The following is a 15,439-nucleotide window of genomic DNA, read 5'->3' on the forward strand; positions in this document are numbered from 1 at the left end:
CCCTTAAACAGCATGTAAAAAATGCCCTTATAGAAATGGATGAGAAGTATAACAGAAAGTTTGAAGAATTGAGTAAATAGTGAATGATACCCTAGGAAACCAAGGAACAACAATCAAACAGATAATGGAAACAGTTCAAGACTTAAAAACTGAAATGGTGGCAAAGAAGAAAACACAAACAGAAGGCCAGCTGGACAGGGAAATTCTAGGTAAACGATTAGAGACTACAGAAGCAAGCATAACCAACAGAATACAAGAGATAGAAGAAAGAATCTCAGATTCTGAAGATACCATAGAGAAAATAAACACGCCGATCAAAGAAAACAGCAAGGCCAACAAATATCACTCAAACTTTTACATGAAGCAAAGATTTCAAAGGGGTAGGATTAAGAAATAAAATTTCTTCTCAACTTAGAAGGATCTACAGAAATATTCATAGCAAATTCATTAATTATTCTTAATATTTGGAACACATTTTTTGTCTAATTAAATTTAATGCATAGTTGCAATTAGTGTAAAACAGTCCTGAAAAGGTGGATATTGTAGAAGTCTTTCATGTGGAGGAACATATGAGCATGCATGTGAAAAAACTCAGAAGGGACAATTTCTGATGGTTAAATTGTGATATCAGTGCAGATGAGGGCTTCTGGTTGGGAGAGGTGGAGTCAGTATATGGAAATCATAATTTTTTCTGATTTTTGATTAAAATATGTTATGAGAGAAGTCACCCTCAGGATTGAGACAAATAGGCAACAATGTAAGATGTGAAGTGAGCAGGCGACCCTAATGATGTAGATAGCAGGGCCTGTATGCCTAGAATCCAAGCTACCTCTTTTATACATTATCCACCTGGTCCACACTCACAATGCTCCTGTCTCACATGGATCTGGTTCTCTTGAGCCAGAAATAGATTTCTTACTGTTTCAGGTTACAATAAAAAGCTATTGTTTTTGTGCCTTGTTTATCACCTTTAGAGAGATGTGTTTTTCCCTTAGGAAGCCTTGCTTGCAGATAAAAACATATTATGCTTTTTGTGGTGATACAAGGGGTAACCAGTATCCTAGGAACCACAAGCTAACTATGACTTTTATGTGCTTTCTCTTGTACTTTAATGTACTCTCATGGAAAACAGACTTTCAAATAATCTCAAAGAGAGAACAGAAGTAATTTGGGTTTACAAAAATCATTCTGAACATATATTTGTTACACAAATTAAGAAAATCTTCCAGATATGAGAAATAAATGAAAATAATACATCTCAATATATTATTAACAGGAATAACAATGATTGGAGATGGGTAAGGAAATGACAGTTTACTACCAATATCTGTTCATTTTGATACTTTATAAAATAATTTTTAATATTTCAGTGACAAAAATAATGTAAGGTTCCAAAGCAGGTCAAATGGATTAAAACTAAAGAACAAAGGAACATATGAATTAAAAGAAAAAGGGTTTTTAAAAAGGCGTTCCTGTGGAATATCAACAGCAGAAATGAGAGATAGCAAACCTCTGTTCCTATCAATATGTCATACCACAAGAGACACTCACATCTTTGATATACACAATTTACTCTTCCCCAAAGTTATACTCAGAGAGCAAATGTGGATGTTGTATAGAAATCAGGTTGAACAAATTTATGAGTGCTTCTCAAAATAAAGATAGACTTAGGTCTTGGTGATGGAGGAAGGTCATTGGTTAATTAATAAAGAAATTGCTTGGCCTCATAGGTTAGAACATAGGGGGTGGAGTAAACAGAACAGAATGCTGGGAGGAAGAGGAAGTGAGCTAAGATGCCATTTCCTCTCTTCTCTGGGGCAGACGTGATGCCGCTCTTCTCCAGAGCAGACGCGATGAAGCTCTAACCCAGGATGGACGTAGGCTAGAATCTTCCCAGTAAGCACACCTTGGGGTGCTACTCACATTAATAGAAATGGGTAATCAAGATGTAAGAATTAGCCAGTAAGAAGCTAGAGCTAATGGGTCAAGCAGTGTTTAAAAGAATACAGTTTGTGTGTCGTTATTTTGGGGCGTAAGCTAGGCAGGTGGCCAGGAGCTGGGTGGCAGGAACACAGCCCGCAGCTCCCTCAACATCTTGGTTACATTTTCTTGTGGTGCATTTGTAACTCCTCACAGAGGAAATATATTGAGTGAAACTCAAGAAAGATTACAGTCCTCTATTTTTGTTATAGTACATCAGGAAAATAAGGTTCTTCATGATAAATCTGAACTGAAAATTCTCAGATATTTAATGGATTTTACAGCATGACTGTTATCCTAGATTCATCAAGAAAAACACTTTCTAAAATCTTCATGCTGTAAACCTTGGGGACACAAACAAAAAGAAAAACAGCTGAAAGCACTCATTAATATTTTATCAATATGTGCTTAGATATTTTCCAGCACTTTGCTAGCAAGTATACACATAAAATATGAGAGGTTCAAGTCTTCACAGAAATCCCAACAGGAAGGTGTCAGTTTGTTAGACACTAACTGAGGCATTTTAAAGGGTAGAAGGTTGACATCTGCCTTTGTATCTCTTGTCTTGTAAATGCTATTGTAGGCAATTGTAAGAAAGACTTGCTGCCAGGGTCATCAGTGAATAAGGAGAGGTTCTCTTTGCTCACAGGTGCATAAAGTAATTCAAGTAGACTAGAATAGATCTAATTGCCTTCACAGTAATGCCACTAACATTTATATTACATTAAACACTTATTTTTAATTATTTAAAGAAGGTGTTCAAAACATTAAAAATACATGAAGAGCTTTGATAGCCTTTGGCAGCTTTTCATGAGCTAGGAGGTAAATTTGTTTTTAATTATATGTATTTGTATATCTGAATATTTGTATATGAGTGCAGGTGCTTTAGGAGGTCAGAAGAGGGAGATAGATTCCCTGGAGGAGGAGTTACAAGTAACTGAGAGCTGCCTGATATGGATGTGTGGAACTGAGCTTCAATACTCTGGAAGATTAGAGAGACCTAATAACCACAGAGACCATTCTCTAGACCCCCAAGTTAATGATTTTAAACCAGGCAATACCTTCATTTTGGAACCTAAGTAAATCATTTGGGTTTTAAAATCATGGTATTTTGTAAGACCACACAACCCTGGCAAGGATTTAGGATGGCATTTTTGTTGTTGTCAAGCCTTTGGGGATAGCTCGATTGTTTGGTTTTGTTTCCAGTAGGTCAACATCATTCCTCTATGGCATTTTACGCCTCCATTCTGGAAAAAAAAATTACAATCTTATTATCTGTTGCTTCTTGTGCACAGATGTAGTAGTCCTGTTCTGAGGAAATTCTTGCCATTCTAAAATAAGGGACTTATTTTTAATCCTTACTGCACCTGGAACTCCACAGTCAAATGCTCACAGATATTAGTGCATGCTGAGGTAAAACCCATACTTGTGGTTTTACAGGAAAATCATAAGAACTGCTACAGTCCACATGTCAGTTTCATTGGGTCACTTCCTCTTTATGGCCTTTTTGAGGAATCCCATTATTAGATTCACAAGTTGAGGTGAAGACATTCCACTGTGTAATGAGGAATTAATAAGCTAAACCCTGCTTTCCTTTATTCCACGAAAGTTCCCTAAGTCATCATATTACTGTCTCCAGCCTTTTTTTTTAATCTATAGCAGTGGTTCTCAAACTTCCTAATGCTGCAACCCTTTAATATAATTTTTCATCATAAATTCCTCACCATGTGGTCAATGGTGTGGGAAGTCTTTTTATATATGTATTGTTTTTGTTTAATAAAGAAGCTGCTTTTGGCCAATGGCCTAACAGAATATATTCAGACTATATATATATATATATATATATATATATAGAGAGAGAGAGAGAGAGAGAGAGAGAGAGAGAGAGAGAATCAGCAGAGTCAGGGAGATGCCATGTAGCTATACCAGAGGCAGATGCCAGAGACAGAACTTTACCCTATAAGCCCCAGCCACATGACTATACACAGATTAATGGCAATGGGTTAATTTAGGATATGAGTTAGCCAGAACTATGATGTGGGAAGGTCATTTGTCAATCTGTTATTTCATTGGTTAATCAATAAAGAAAACTCCTTGGTCTGATAGGTCAGAAAATTAGGTAGGTGGAGTAGACAGAACAGAAGGCTGGGAAGAAGGGAAGTGAGACAGATGTCATGCCTCTCCTCTCTGGTCATACTCTATGGACCCAGCCGCCAGGTCAGACATGCTGAATCTTTCCCAGTAAGACACCACTTTGTGGTGCTACACAGATTACTAGATATGGGTTAAAGCAAGATATGAGAGTTAGCCACTAAGAGGCTAGAGCTAATGGGCCAGGCAGTGTTTAAAAGAATATAGCTTCTGTGTAATTATTTCAGGTAAAGCTAGCCAGTGGCTGTGAGCTTGGTGGTGGGAAGTGGCCTGCAGTTCCTTCTATAGAAATACAGTTAAGCTATTGGCCAAACAGTATTGCAATTGATAGAGATTTCTGTGTGATTACTTCAGGAGTTTGTGTGGCCAGGAAATAAACAAGCAGCCTCTGACAACAATTGGTACCCAACATGTAGCTAGACAAAATTACTTTTTAATGCTACTTTGTAACTGTAATTTTATTAACTATGAATCTTAATGTAGTTATCTGACATACAGGATATCTAATATGCAATCCCTGTAAAAGGGTTGCTTGACACTACCAATGGGGTCATGACCCACATGATGAGAACCAATGATCTACAAACTGCTTCTTTGTACAAAATTAATGATTCATTTCTGGGACATTCTTTCCAAGACAAAGCCCAATTGTTTCTTACTATCATGAGCATTTATTCACTTCTATTCTGTGCTGTCTTTCTCTAGGAAGTGCAATTTTATATCCAATATTTATGTATTTTTGAATTTATATGTACACAAAGCTAAAATCTTTTGCAGAAACAAAGGCACAGTTGAAAGTGATGTCGTTAAATATTTAATACAAATTGCTATATCACCATCCATTTTTGTAAGCAATTCACACAGCTAGGGAGACTAAAATTTTTGCTTAATATTTATATTTGATAGGAACATTAGCCTACTAGGAGATATCAGTGGACTATCCTCACACAGGGAATGCTCAATAGCCCTACCCTATGTCAATACTTTGTAAGTCAGCAATTGGAAATAATACGCAATCAATATCCTAAGTCTATAATTTACTATGACATGGATGGCATTTTGTTATCTGACTCAAATGCAGATACTTTAGAAAGAATGTTTTTAGAAGTAAAGAAAGTTCTGCCTAAATGGGAATTACAAATTGCTGCTAAAAAATACAAACAGGAAATTTGATCAATTACCTAGGTTACAAAATAGTTTTACATAAAATTAGAACAGAAAAGACACAAATTAGGAAAGACCGATTGTGGATTCTTCATGACTTTCAAAGATTGTTAGGAGACATTTCCAGTCTACAACCAGCTACCTCCATTTTGGTCTTCAAGTCTTAAACTGTTTTCTTTGCCTGTTTGATTGCTTATTTTTGATTTTCTTGGGTATCTTTGAGGGATTTACTAATTTCTTCTTTTTTTGTCTTCTCTTCCATTTCTTTAAGGGAGTTTTTCACCTCCTGTTTAAGGGTCTCTATCATTTTCATAATGCTGCATTTAAAGTCGATTTCTTCTACTTATTCTGGATTAGGATTTCCAAGTCTTTGCTGGATTCTGGAGTTATCATGTTACTTTTCAGTTTGTTGGAGGAATTCTTGCATTGGTGCCTGCCCAACTCTTCCTTCAAATGTGGCCATGAGAGTCTTGGCATCTTGGCCCAATCTTTGTTGTGACTAACTGTGTACTTGGGGGTTTTTCTTGGTCTACCCTCTCTTAGGTCCCCTCAGCACTGGAGCAGGCTCTCAGATCTCCCCCCCAACCCTGAAGCAGGCTGTGGTGGTGGATCTAAGGACCGGCAGATGGAAAAGAGTGCTTGGGGGCAAGATAGGATGGGGTAAATAAAGAAATCCAGTAGCCAGGGAGATGCCCCATTGAATGGGCAGAATGTTTAGGGAATTGGATGAGGCTTGTATTCTGTTCCTGGGGCATCTGGCTGGCCAGGAAGGCACACACTTACCCCTCTGGATGGATCTCCTCAGTACAGGAGCAGGACGACTTGCTGGGCCAAGGACCTCACAGGCAAAAGGGCAGGCGTGGTGGGGGCAGCCGCATGTGGAACAAAGAAGCTCCTGCCACAGGAGCACACTCTGCTGGGTCCCCAGACACTCAGCCCCAAAGCAGGCTGAGTTGGGGGATTCTAGGACCCCACAGATGGAAAGGGTTGCTTGAGGGCAAGATGGAATGGGGTTAATAGAGAGAACCAGTAGCCAGGGAGACACCCCGCTGAATGGCCAGAAACATTTAGGAAATTGGAGGGGTCCTATACTCCATTCCCAGGGCATCCAGCTGGCCCGGTGGGCCCATACTTACCCCTCTGCATGGATCTCCTCAGTACAGGAGCAGAACCACTTGCTTTAACTCTGCTTTTCATTTGTTTGTTTTGCCTTGAATTCCTTCCCAAACTCTCTCAGGATTTAAGTGGATTTTAGTTTCCCATGTTGGTGCCAATTTATTGTAGGGAGGCTGCTTGCTCATTCTTGGCTGCCCAGACTCCAGATATAACCACACAGAAACTATATTATTTACAATATTGTTTGGTCAATAGCTTAAGCATATTTCTGACTAACTCTTATGTCATAAACTAACCCATCTCCATTAATCTGTGTATTGCCAATTGGCTGTGACTTAGCAGCAAAGTTTCAGCATGTCCGTCTCTGGCTGTGGCTCCATGGCTTCTCCCTACTCTACCTTTTTTTAACCTAACATTCAGTTTAGTTTTCCCTGCCTTACTCTATTCTGCTCTTCACAGGCTTAAGATAGTTTCTTAATTAACCAGTGGTATTCACAGCATATAGAGGAAAATCCCTCATTGCCACACCAACTCCACTGTCATCTGTGTGACATGACATACATCATTATGCTGGATGGGAGCTACGTGTCCTATGGGACTAGGCTTCTTGGAGATGAATGGTAAATGGAATGGTATTGGCTGCCATTGAGGTATAGATGGGTTTCTTGATTAGCTGACTACGTGAAATAAGAGCTTTGCACAATCTCTTTTATAATAATGATATTCTTTATATCTACAAGACAAGGATTATCTCTTCAGGAACAGCTCTGGTATAGAAATATAGCACAGTATAGAAATATTTAAGACTACAGTAGAACCTTTTCCATACACAGGTGTGTATGATGAACAAGGGAATAGATGGGATAATGTTGATGGACAAAGAGTATTATGTTATACTTTCAATTTTATGGATAAGCTTGCTAGATCGCAACCCCCAAGGTGTCTGCTGCATAAAAAGGTACAGAAAAAGTATATTTGTGCAGGTGCAGAGAGCTTTCAGGCATATTTGGTCACTAGATGAGATAAAGTAAGGGTTAAAAAGAGGAGCTTAGAGGGCCATGGAAGCAATAATGAAACAGAAACTTTCTATTCTTAGATAAGACAAAACCACTTGTCTGAGGTTTACATTCCCAGGGACAAGAGTTCTTCTTCAAAGGATGTTTTATGTCTAACACCTGTTCCTGATAATATGCTTTTCTTAGAAATCACTGATGTAATTAAAAGAAGCTTTTATGCTGTGCCAACTAGTGATACAGGACCTTATGATTTGTTCCTTGTTTGAATACCACTCTCTTGTGTGTTGTGTCTGTCTGTCATCTCCAACCTAGTGCCTTCCTGAGTACCAAGACCCTGCTTCTCTCATGGTATGAGAGGCTCCACTGAGCTGGTATGTGGCACCTCATCAGATAATTGAAAAATATCTCTGTATTTCATTGAAGATAAATGGATTACAATAAAGCCACTCTTTCAGATTCTGCATTAAGAGATTTGTTCATAATGTTTAATACCTACTCAGCTTCTAGCATTTTATCTTGATTATTAGATAAGGCCTGAGTTCTTTTCTATTCTCTACTTGTGGATGTGTGATATCATCTCCACAAAAATTCCAAAATACATGTATGTAATGCATAAGTTATTTACACAAAAACAATGGAGAACACAATCAACAAATTCAGTTTGCCTTGATTGTAAATCCTCTGTTTTGCTCTGTTTCCTTTTAGATTTCTCTGTTTCTTCATAGTAAGAAGATCTTATAATTGATGCTGTATTAAGCACAATAAAGGAGCACTAACAGAATTAATGCAAAGTTTATTCATTCCTAGTCCACAATAGAAAGATTTAATGACTAACCAGTTTTGTAGAAAGTCTTGTAAAGAGAGGCTAATTTCACACTTATCACTTAGTTGAGGCTATTTAGTGTTCTGCTCTGAGCTCTGGAAGCAATTTCTAGGTACTTATCAAATCACTTTTCCTACTTAGAAAATGATCCACACTCCTACTTCTATGGTTAGATGGAGTTAGGCATTAATGAAATAGTGAATTCATATTATTTCATTATTCAGCATCTAATATGGTTTATTCAATATATTTGCTTAATAACTTATGTGTTACAGAACTGCACTTTATAATCTGTATGGAATACCTGTGACATATACAGACAATCCCTATTCATGCATTTTAATTACTACAAAAAATACTGTAATGACAGAGAGTGGAGCCTGACACTTGCTCATCACATATAGGATGCGTTTAAAAAAGGAGAACTGCTTTTTAACACTAAAAATCTCATGGTGCATAAAAATTCATATTGTACATTTCAATCACCTTAAGGATAATTAAACATTTCAAGAAGATTTAGTAAAGGTCAAAAAATGTTGGGTCTACTAACAGTTAACTTCTTAAAATAACGGTGGTGGAAATAAATCAAAATATCAGCGTAGAGGTTTGGAAGAAGTAGCTACAGTAAGAGTCCTACTTTAATTTCTAGGGTAAAGAGGAATAAATGTTCTAAATATATTACTGAACAAGAGAACTGCTAGATGGATCAGTCAGTATTTTACCTCAAATTTTCTCTTCCAAGAAGAGAGATGGAGGTTTGTTCTCTCTTTAGATACCTCAGAAGAGACAATGAAAACCAACTAAATGAATCAGCTGTGGTGTGACTGTAAAATGAACGTATTTCCCACAGAACTACAGAATATTGGTATAGATAAATCTCTGGTCAATATACACCTGAATTCTAGTAACAATTATTATTAAAACATCTGTGCAGTTGTTCTACTGTGTTCAGAAGATATATTTCCTTGTTCTAGCTCTATGATCTTTTACCATATCTGCTATGATTTGTGAACCTTTACTGGTGTATGGAGGTGCTATGCTTATATTCTGCTTCTGGATTAACTGTCTACAGTCTCTTATTATCTATACCTTTGCCAGTTATGGGACACGGTATTAATTATCATTCACTAAATGAAGAAGATTGTCAGATAACAGTTGAGGGATGCAGTAATTTGGGGGTATATATCAGTAGGAGTCAGTTTTTTTTTTATTTTTATTCTTTTTTAATTAAAATTTCCAACTGCTCCCCGTTTCCCATTTCCCTCCCCTCCTCCCACACATTGCCCCCTCCCCCCACTCCCCTCCCCTATCCCCACTCCTCTTCTCCTCCCCCCAGTCCATTCCCCCTCCCTCTCGCTACTGAAGAGCAGTCCAAATTCCCTGCCCTACAGGAAGACCAAGGTCCTCCCACTTCCATCCAGGCCCAGGAAGGTGAGCATTAAAACAGGCTAAGCTCCCACAAAGCCAGTTAGTGTTTTAGGATCGAAACCTAGTGCCATTGTCCTTGGCTTCTCATCAGCCTTCATTGTCCGCCATGTTCAGAGAGTCCAGTTTCAACCCATGCTTATTCAGTCCCAGTACAGCTGGCCTTGGAGAGCTCCCAATAGATCAGTTCCACTGTCACTGTGGGTGGGTGCACGCCTCGTGGTCCTGATTTCCTTGCTCATGTTCTCCGTCCTTCTGCTCCTCATTTGGACCTTAAGAGCTCAGACGGTTGATCCAAATTGGGTCTCTGTCTCTCTCTCGATCCATCGCCAGATGAAAGTTCCTGTGCCATTCTCCTTGGCCTCTCGTCAGCTCTCATTGTCCGCCACATTCCGAGAGTCCGGTTTTATCCCATGTTTTTTTCAGTAGCAGTCCAGCTGACCTTGGTGAGCTCCCAATAGATCGGCCCCACTGTCTCAGTGGTTGGGTGCACCCCTCATGGTCCTGACTTCCTTGTTCATGTTCTCTCTCCTTCTGCTCCTCATTATAACCTTGGGAGCTCAGTCCGGTGCTCCAGTGTGGGTCTCTGGCTCTATCTCCATCCATCGCTAGATGAAGGTTCTATGGCGATATGCAAGATATTCATCAGTAAGATTATAGGATAGGTTCATTTCAGGTTCCCTATCCTCAGGTGCCCCAATGAACTAACTGGGGACATTGCCCTGGGCATCTGGTAGCCATTCCAAGTTCAAGTCTCTTGTCACCCCTTAGGTGGCTCCCTTACCTAAGGTATGAGTTTCCCTGCTCCCCTATCCAACCTTTCTTTATCCCCAATCACCCCGATTCCCCCAGTTCCCCTCATCCTCTCCTTCACACTTTTCTCTCCCCATCACCCCTCATCCCCATCCCACCCCACCCCCAAGATTCCAATTTTTTGCCCATCAGTCATGACTATTTCCCATAGCTGGGAGGATATCTATATGTTTTCCCTTGGGTTTACCCTCTTGTTTAGCTTCTTTAGGATCACAAATTATAGACTCAGTGGCCCCTATCCATGGCTAGAAACCAATTATGAGTGAGTACATCCCATGTTCTTCTTTTTGGGTCTGGGTTACCTCACTAAGGATCGTATTTTCTATTTCCATCCATTTGCATGCAAAATTCGAGAAGTCATTGTTTTTTACCGCAGAGTAGTACTCTAATGTGTATATATTCCACACTTTCTTCATCCATTCTTCCATTGAAGGGCATCTAGGTTGCTTCCAGGTTCTGGCTATTACAAATAATGCTGCTATGAACATAGTTGGACAAATGCTTTTGTCATATGATAGGGCATCTCTTGGGTATATTCCCAAGAGTGCTATTGCTGGGTCCAGGGGTAGGTTGATCCCAATTTTTCTGAGAAACCGCCACACTGATTTCCAAAGTGGTTGCACAAGTTTGCAGTCCCACCAGCAATAGATGAGGGTACCCCTTTCTCCACAACCTCTCCAGCAAAGGCTATCCTTGGTGTTTTTGATTTTAGCCATTCTGACAGGTGTAAGATGATATCTCAAAGTTGTTTTGATTTGCATTTCTCTGATCGCTAAGGAGGTTGAGCATGACCTTAAGTATCTTTTGGCCATTTTAACTTCTTCTGTTGAGAATTCTCTGTTCAGTTCAGTGCCCCATTTTTTAATTGGGTTAATTATCCTTTTAAAGTCTAGTTTCTTGAGTTCTTTATATATTTTGGAGATCAGACCTTTGTCTGTTGCGGGGTTGGTGAAGATCTTCTCCCAGTCAGTAGGCTGCCTTTTTGTCTTAATGACAGTGTCCTTTGCTTTACAGAAGCTTCTCAGTTTCAGGAGGTCCCATTTATTCAATGTTGCCCTTAATGTCTGTGCTGCTGGGGTTATACATAGGAAGCGATCTCCAGTGCCCATATGTTGTAGGGTACTTCCCATTTTCTCTTCTATCAGGTTCAGTGTGTTCAGATTGATATTGAGGTCTTTGATCCATTTGGACTTGAGTTTTGTGCATGGTGATAGATATGGGTCTATTTTCATTCTTCTACAGGTTGACATCCAATTGTGCCAGCATCATTTGTTGAAGATGCTTTCTTTCTTCCATTGTATACTTTTAGCTCCTTTATCAAAAATCAGTTGTTCATAGGTTTGTGGGTTAAAATCCGGGTCTTCTATATGATAATATTGGTCGACTTCTCTGTTTTTATGCCAGTACCACGCTGTTTTCATTACTGTAGCTCTGTAATAGAGTTTGAAGTCAGGGATGGTAATGCCTCCAGAAGTTCCTTTATTGTATAAGATTGTTTGGGCTATCCTGGGTTTTCTGTTTCTCCATATAAAGTTGATTATTGTCCTTTCAAGATCTGTGAAGAATTTTGATGGGATTTTAATGGGGATTGCATTGAATCTATAAATTGCCCTTGGTAGAATTGCCATTTTTACTATGTTGATTCTCCCAATCCAAGAGCAAGGGAGATCCTTCCATTTTCTGGTATCCTCTTCAATTTCTTTCTTCAATGCCTTAAAGTTTTTGTCAAATAGATCTTTCACTTCAGGAGTCAGTTTAATACTGTGTCTACTTAAGCAACATAAAATTAGTAGATTCTCTTCTAGGGTCTAGGACCTATCTTACTATAGGTTCTTAGACAAATAGATGGTATCCTGTGTGGATTTTACCTTCTGTCATGTGTCTTACAGAAAGTGATTATTTCCATAATGTTTGTGTCACTTTTTCACTTATGGGCATTTGTGGTTAGACCAGTCATTATTACAGTTTATGAGGCTAATAGGAACCATGCACCAAGCGTGTCTAAACCCAATCCTGACCAAATCCTAATGTGAAAAGATAAGATGGGTGTGACATCACATACAAAGTCATAGAGGTACTGGCAATTATTAGCTGTGGGAATGGATGACTCATTTTTTTTCTAGGAATGTAGCCCCCGATCACCTAGTCATTATTCAATTGAAGACCACATATATAAGTTCAGTTGAACAACAGAAGTTGTTCTTGATGACTTAAAAAGAGGTCATAAATTTGAGTACATTGAGAGCAGAGTGTGAATATTATGATAACCTTTAAATATTACATTGTATTAAACATTCAGTGAACTAATAAAATATTTTAAGTAGTGTGAAAAGATAGCAGTGACGATGGTTAAACTTCTCCCCTGTGATTCTCATTTGTGTGTTTATCTCTTGCCCTTTAATTACCACCACTAATCAAGTTATACAATTTCCTTTTGTATTACAGTAGGAAGGTTTTCCTATTTGGAACTTTCTTTGTGATTTGTCTAGATTCTTAGAACAAGACTCTGCTTCTTTTATAATACTTAATGTAGACTAACAATAGGACAATTTTCCCTATCTTTTGCATTTACTCTTCCTTAATCCTTTATTCTATCCTTAAATACACCACGATCTTCCCATCTAATGCTGCAAAAGTCTTGTTGAGATGAATATCTTAAAACTGTGAGAATATCATACATGCATAGAATGCATTTGGATAAAATCTACCACATTCCTCCCCTATTTTCTCCTTCCACTACTTTTCCCTCTGAATTCCATTGCTCTGTTTAAAACCACTGACTACACTTAGTACGTGTATGAGTGTTAGACCATCTACTGGATCGGAGGTAGCCATTCAGTGCCTACATTCCTGGAAAGAAACAAGAACATGGGTATGCATACATGCACACTCTCTCCCTGTTTCATATAATATGGTGTTTTTGGTTGGGTTAGAACCCTGCCTAGAAGGTAGCCTTTACCATTTGAGAGACCACAATCTGTGACAGCAACTGTGCTCAATATAAATCCCTTTACTTCATGAAGTTAATCAGCTTCAGGTATGCCATAACAGTAATACAATGTGAAGGAAACCAGTTGTTTTATTGATAAGTGAAAGAAACTCAAAACTAAACAAGAACTTCTCCCAGGTGACATCATTAGGAAGTGGGGGGAAATTCTTGGTCACATCTCTAAACTCTGAGTCTTTGCAATAATAGGGACTATTTGGGTGAAAACCTATTGCCCAGAACTATGGGTTTAAGGTGAAGCTTTTCAGTGTCTTTATATTGAATAAGTCACTTATTCCACTCATTCTTTGTTTCTTAAAATATCTTGTATTTTATCTATGCTTCATTATTTATTTTTTTAAAATTCCATTCAAAATGGGTTAGGTACTTTATAGTTCCATGTCAGCACACAGCTTCTCCTGAGTCACTCTTTCTCATTGCTAATCCAATGAAATTCATGCAGTTCAAAGGATAAAGTTCCCTTGAAGATCTTTGTGTTCATATGTTTTAGCAATGAAAATTTAAAAGGAGGACTGTTGTGGAAGAAACTTTTAAACTTCAATATCTGATCTCACTTTAAATGGATATGTAGTAGCATTTCACTTTTCTTTTTCTTTTTTTGCAGAGAAAGTGGGTATTTATTTGGTGGGTTAGAAAGGGAAAAGGAAAGGGGGAAGGGGAGAAATGGGGAGAAGGGAGAGAGGCAAAAGCTGCCTCTTCTGGAGAGAGATGGAAAGGCTCACTTTTTATTTTCATCTTCTGTTTTTAGTCTTGGTGTGTGAGTTAGTTTCTTTGTAAATGATGGGATGGTGGGGTAAAATGGTTGCTAAGCAACCTCATCTCTTTCAAATGGAATGTTGAGATCTATTCCTATGAGAATCTTGTATATGGAGTATCAAAGGGAAAAATGCTTTTAAATAAAAAGCCTCAAAATAAAAGGAAAAGAAAACCAGAGAGCTTTGAAGCACATAACTGTGGAGTTTAAAAGGATCACCAGAGAAAGAAAAATTGGACTGCATAGAATATTTTTTTAATGACAAGTTTTAGGTGATTATTTGAAAAAAACCCACTAATTTAAAAATTTATCTTCATAATGTGACATAAAAATTATTATCTTATTAAAATTAATTTGCTGATCTTCTTGAGTTATTATGGAATTTTAAGTTTAGGCTTGGTTACCTGATCTCTACTTAGAACCACTGAAGAAAGAAAGAAAGAATTTTGTTTTGGCTGCAGTATATTTTATATATACATATATGAACACACACACACACACACACACACACACACACATATATATATATATATATATATATATATATATATATATATATATATATATGTTTAAATTGTGGATGCATATTAGCATTCAACCTTTACTTCTAGCTGCATATGACTGTTGGAAGAAGAAAGAGACTTTCCTTATAGGTGGAAAATCTTTCATTTTGTCTTCTAACATCACATTATCACAAGCATGTTAGCTATTGCTGCACAGGCTAGGTAAAGGTGTTGCCCAGCAAAGATCAGATTAAACTTCTGCTTTCAACAAACGTACCTAAAGTGTCATGCTAGAGTGTTAAGATCTCACAATATAGAGTAAGAGAAAAAAAACACAAATGCTCCTTGAGTTATTTTTCTATGTTCCAATTATTACTAAAATTTTTAAGTTACAGGCTAATAATTACCAAAGTGAGATGAATTTAAAAATGTTATCTTCAGAATTGCTTTCATGAATGACAGCAACTTTATATTATCTTTATTTCTGAAGAAATTTATGGGTACATATATTAGTTTATATATAATATGTATTATTATTTCTGGAGAAATTATCATATATTAATTATTATATGTACTAATATATAATTAGTAAATAAGTAGTAAATTAGTAGTATAATATTTATAATAATTAATATGTACATATATATGTGTGTGTATATATACGTATACACATATGTATAGGACTAA

The sequence above is a fragment of the Chionomys nivalis genome, chromosome 23, assembly GCF_950005125.1.
Source record: "Chionomys nivalis chromosome 23, mChiNiv1.1, whole genome shotgun sequence".
NCBI classification, from domain to species: Eukaryota; Metazoa; Chordata; class Mammalia; order Rodentia; family Cricetidae; genus Chionomys; species Chionomys nivalis.